A 5987-nucleotide genomic window follows, 5' to 3' on the forward strand; every position below is an offset into this window, starting at 1 on the left:
ACTTCTTGGGATTCTGGATGGTCGACATCCGCCAGGAGGGTCACAGTCAGAGATCAGTTCCCCAGAAGAGACACATGGCACACCTGTGAAGGGATGGAGATCTGTCCCCACCCCAATTAGACACCTTCCACCCTGTGAAGGCGTGCTGGTTGTACACCCAGAAAACCAGTGGCAGGGACGGGGGAGGCGATAAGTCGCAGGGACCGCACATGCCAAACAACTGGTCCCCTGAGCTGCTCAGACCTGGGAAGGGCACAAAACGCAGGCCCAACCAAGTCTGTGCCTTTGAGGAGTGAGTACTCGAGTACCTGAACCTGAGTGGCTTAGACCTGGGAAGTGCATACAATCCAGGGCCGGACTCAGACAGTTCCCGGCAGAGCAACCTAGAGCCTAAGCAGTGTAGACAGGGAAAGCCCCCGTGAGCGGGGTCAAACCCAGTGCGGCCAAGACACTGCAAGCACACGCCAGTGTTACTTGTTTGCAGTGTTCCTCCCTCCCCACAGCACGACTGAACAAGCGAGGCTTAAAAAGGGTCCACCACCGCCCCCTTGTGCCAGGGCAGAAATTAGACACTGAGTTCAGTTCAGTTCAGTTCATTTCAGTCGCTCAGTCATGTCCGACCCTTTGCGAACCCATGAATTGCAGCACGCCAGGCCTCCCTGTCCATCACCAACTCCCAGAGTTCACTCAGACTCACGTCCATCGAGTCCGTGATGCCATCCAGCCATCTCATCCTCGGTCGTCCCCTTCTCCTCCTGCCCCCAATCCCTCCCAGCATCAGAGTCTTTTCCAATGAGTCAGTTCTTCGCATGAGGTGGCCAAAGTACTGGAGTTTCAGCTTTAGCATCATTCCTTCCAAGGAAATCCCAGGGCTGATCTCCTTCAGAATGGACTGGTTGGATCGCCTGGCAGTCCAAGGAACTCTCAAGAGTCTTCTCCAACACCACTGTTCAAAAGCATCAGTTCTTCAGAGCTCAGCCTTCTTCACAGTCCAACTCTCACATCCATACATGACCACTGGAAAAACCATAGCCTCGACTAGACGGACCTTCATTGGCAAAGTAATGTCTCTGCTTTTGAATATGCTGTCTAGGTTGGTCATAACTTTTCTTCCAAGGAGTAAGCATCTTTTAATTTCATGGCTGCAGTCACCATCTGCAGTGATTTTGGAGCCCAGAAAAATAAAGTCAGCCACTGTTTCCACTGTTTCCCCGTCTATTTCCCATAAAGTGATGGGACCGAATGCCATGATCTTCGTTTTCTGAATGTTGAGCTTTAAGCCAACTTTTTCACTCTCCTCTTTCATCAAGAGGCTTTTTAGCTCCTCTTCACTTTCTGCCATAAGGGTGGTGTCATCTGCATATCTGAGGTTATTGATATTTCTCCCAGCAATCTTGATTCCAGCTTGTGTTTCTTCCAGTCCAGGGTTTCTCATGATGTACTCTGCATACAAGTTAAATAAGCAGCGTGACAATATACAGCCTTGACGCATTCCTTTTCCTATTTGGAACCAGTCTGTTGTTCCATGTCCAGTTCTAACTGTTGCTTCCTGGCCTGCATACAGATTTCTCAAGAGGCAGGTCAGGTTGTCTGGTACTCCCATCTCTCTCAGAATAAGAGACAAGCAAACAGAAGAAGCTAAAACAAGCAGAGGGAACAACCTTGGAAGTGACAGGTGTAATAGATTAAAACCCTGTAGTTAGCACTGACTACATAGGAAGGGGCCTATAGATCTTGAGAAGTATAAGCCAAATCAAGGAACTATTTGAAAATGAACTGACCCCACACTGTCCACAACACCAGAGAAAGTCCTAGATATATTTTTACTATTATCATTCTTTAAATTAAATTTTTTTTACGTCCTCCCTTACTCCTTTAATTTTCATTTTTATAACCTACAATTACTTTGCAAAAAAAAAAGACCCTATTTTTAAAAGCAGATTTCATATATATATATATTTATAATTTTTGTGACTTGATTTTTTTTCTTTAATATTGTGTTTTCAAGAATCCAACCTCTACTCTAGATTTTTAATCTTTGCTTTTTGGTATTTGTAATCAATTTTGTACCTTTAAGAACCCAATCTTCAGTACCCATACTTACTTGGGAGTGAGATTACTGGCTTGACTGCTCTCTCCCCCTTTGGACTCTCCTTTTTCTCCACCAGGTCCCCTCTATCTCCTCCCTCCCCCTTCTCTTCTCTACCCAACTCTGTGAATCTCTTTGTGTGTTCCGGACTCTGGAGAACACTTAGGGAATTGATCACTGGCTGGATCTGTCTCTCTCCTTTTGATTCCCCCTTTTATACTCCTAGCTACCTCTGTCTCCTTCCTCCCTCTTCTCTTCTCTATGTAACTATGTGAACATCTCTGAGCGGTCCAGACTGTGGAGCGCACATAAGGAAGTGATTACTGACTAGCTTGCTCTCTCCTCTTTTGATTCCCCCTCTTCTACTGGTCACTTCTATCTTCGTCCTACCTCTTCTCTTCTCCATGTAACTCTGTGAACCTCTCTGGGTGTCCCTCACTGTGGAGAAACTTTTCATCTTTAACCTAGATGTTTTATCATCGGTGCTATATAGATGGAGAAGTCTTAAGGCTACTGTAAGAATAAGACTGAAAACAAGAGGCGTGAGGCTTAAGTCCAAATCCTGAGAACACCAGAGAACTCCTGACTCCAGGGAACATTAATTGATAGGAGCTCATCAAACGCCTCCATACTTACACTGAAACCAAGCACCACCCAAGGGCCAACAAGTTCCAGAGCAAGACATACCATGCAAATTCTCCAGCAACACAGGAACATAGCCCTGAGCTTCAATATACAGGCTGCCCAAAGTCACTCCAAACCCACTGATATCTCATAACTCATTACTGACACTTCATTGCACTCCAGAGAGAAGAAATACAGCTCCACCCACCAGAATACCCACACAAGCCTCCCTGACCAGGAAACCTTGACAACCATTCAACCCCACCCACAGCAAGGAAACTCCACAATAAAGAGAACTCCACAAACTGCCAGAATACAGAAAGGCCACCCCAAACACAGCAATATAAACAAGATGAAGAGGCAGAGAAATACCCAGCAGGTAAAGGAACAGGATAATGCCCACCAAACCAAACAAAAGAGGAAGAGATAGGGAATCTACCTGATAAAGAGTTCTGAATAATGATAGTGAAAATGATCCAAAATCTTGAAAACAAAATGTAGTTACACATAAATAGCCTGGAGACAAGGATTGAGAAGATGCAAGAAAGGTTTAACAAGGACCTAGAAGAAATTTAAAAAGAGTCAATACATAATGAATAATGCAATAAATGAGATCAAAAACACTCTGAAGGGAACCAGCAGTAGAATAACAGAGGCAGAAGATATGATAAGTGAGGTAGAAGATAGAATGGAAGAAATAAATGAAACAGAAAGGAAAAAAGAAAAATGAATTAAAAGAAATGAGGACAATCTCAGAGACCTCTGGGACAATGTTAAACACCCCAACATTCGAATCATAGGAGTCCCAGAAGAAGGAGACAAAAAGAAAGACCATGAGAAAATACTTGAGGAGATAATAGTTGAAAACTTCCCTAAAATGGGGAAGGAAATAATCACCCAAGTCCAAGAAACCCAGAGAGTCCCAAACAGGATAAACCCAAGACCAAACACCCCAAGACACATATTAATCAAATTAACAAAGATCAAACACAAAGAACAAATATTAAAAGCAGCAAGGGAAAAACAACAAATAACGCACAAGGGGATTCCCATAAGGATAACAGCTGATCTTTCAATAGAAACTTCTTCAGGCCAGGAGGGAATGGCAGGACATACTTAAAGTGATGAAAAAAATAACCTACATCCCTGATTACTGTACCCAGCAAGGATCTCATTCAAATATGAGGGAAAAATCAGTAGCTTTATAGACAAGCAAAAGCTGAGAGAATTCAGCACCACCAAACCACCTCTCCAACAAATGCTAAAGGATCTTCTCTAAACAGGAAACACAGAAAGGGTGTATAAACTAGAACCCAAAACAATAAAGTAAATGGCAACGAGATCATACTTATCAATAGTTACCTTAAATGTAAATAGGTTGAATGCTCCAACCAAAAGACAAAGACTGGCTGAATGGATACAAAAAAAAAGACCCCTATATATGTTGTCTACAAGAGACCCACCTCAGAACAAGGGACACATACAGACTGAAATTGAAGGGCTGGAAAAAGATATTCCACGCAAATAGAAACCAAAAGAAAGCAGGAGTAGCAATACTCATATCAGATAAAACAGACTTTAAAACAAAGGCTGTGAAAAGAGACAAAGAAGGACACTAAATAATGATCAAATGATCAATCCAAGAAGAAGATATAACAATTATAAATACATATGCACCCAACATAGGAGCACTGCAATGTGTGAGACAAATGCTAACAAGTATGAAAGGGGAAATTAACAATAACACCATAATAGTGGGAGACTTTAATAACCCACTCACACCTATGGATAGATCAACTAAACAGAAAATTAACAAGGAAATAGAAACTTTGAATGATACAATAGACCAGTTAGATCTAATTGATATCTATAGGACATTTCACCCCAAAACAATGAATTTCATCTTTTTCTCAAGTGCTCACAGAACCTTCTCCAGGATAGATCACATCATGGGCCATAAATCTAGCACTGGTAAATTCAAAAAAATTGAAATCATTCCAAGCATCTTTTCTGATCACAATGCAGTAAGATTAGATCTCAATTACAGGACTAAAACTACTTAAAATTCCAAGATATGGAGGCTGAACAACACGCTGCTGAATAACCAACAAATCACAGAAGAAATCAAAATATGCATAGAAATGAATGAAAATGAAAACACGACAACCCAAAACCTGTGGGACACTGTAAAAGCAGTGCTAAGGGGAAGGTTCATAGCAAGACAGGCATACCTCAAGAAACAAGAAAAAAGTCAAATAAATAACCTAACTCTACACCTAAAGCAACTAGAAAAGGAAGAAATGAAGAACCCCAGGGTTAGTAGAAGGAAAGAAATCTTAAAAATTAGGGCAGAAATAAATGTAAAAAAAGAGAGAGAGAGAGAGAGAGAGAGAGACCATAGCAAAAATCAACAAAGCCAAAAGCTTGTTCATTGAGAGGATAAATAAAATTGACAAACCATTAGCCAGACTCATCAAGAAACAAAGGGAGAAAAATCAAATCAATAAAATTAGAAATGAAAATGGAGAGATCACAACAGACAACACAGAAATACAATGGATCATAAGAGACTACTATCAGCAATTATATGTCAATAAAATGGACAACCTGGAAGAAATGGACAAACTCTTAGAAAAGTACAACTTTCCAAAACTGAACCAGGAAGAAATAGAAAATCTTAATAGACTCATCACAAGCACAGAAATTGAAACTGTAATCAGAAATCTTCAGCAAACAAAAGCCCAGGACCAGACCGCTTCACAGCTGAATTCTACCAAAAATTTAGAGAAGAGCTAACAATTATCATACTCAAACTCTTCCAGAAAATTGCAGAAGGTAAACTTCCAAACTCATTCTATGAGGCCACCATCACCCTGATACCAAAACCTGATAAAGATGCCACCAAAAAAGAAAACTACAGGCCAATATCACTGATGAACATAGATGCAAAGATCCTTAACAAAATTCTAGCAATCAGAATCCAACAACACATTAAAAAGATCATGCATCATGACCAAGTGGGCTTTATCCCAGGGATGCAAGGATTCTTCAATATCCAAAAATCAATCAATGTAATACACACATTAACAAATTGAAAAATAAAAGCCATATGATTATCTCAATAGATGTAGAGAAAGCCTTTGACAAAATTCAACATCCATTTATGATTTAAAAAACCCTCCAGAAAGCAGGAATAGAAGGAACATACCTCAACATAATAAAAGCTATATATGACAAACCCACAGCAAACATTATCCTCAATGGTGAAAAATTG

Source organism: Ovis aries, chromosome 20 (genome assembly GCF_016772045.2).
Source record: "Ovis aries strain OAR_USU_Benz2616 breed Rambouillet chromosome 20, ARS-UI_Ramb_v3.0, whole genome shotgun sequence".
NCBI classification, from domain to species: domain Eukaryota; kingdom Metazoa; phylum Chordata; class Mammalia; order Artiodactyla; family Bovidae; genus Ovis; species Ovis aries.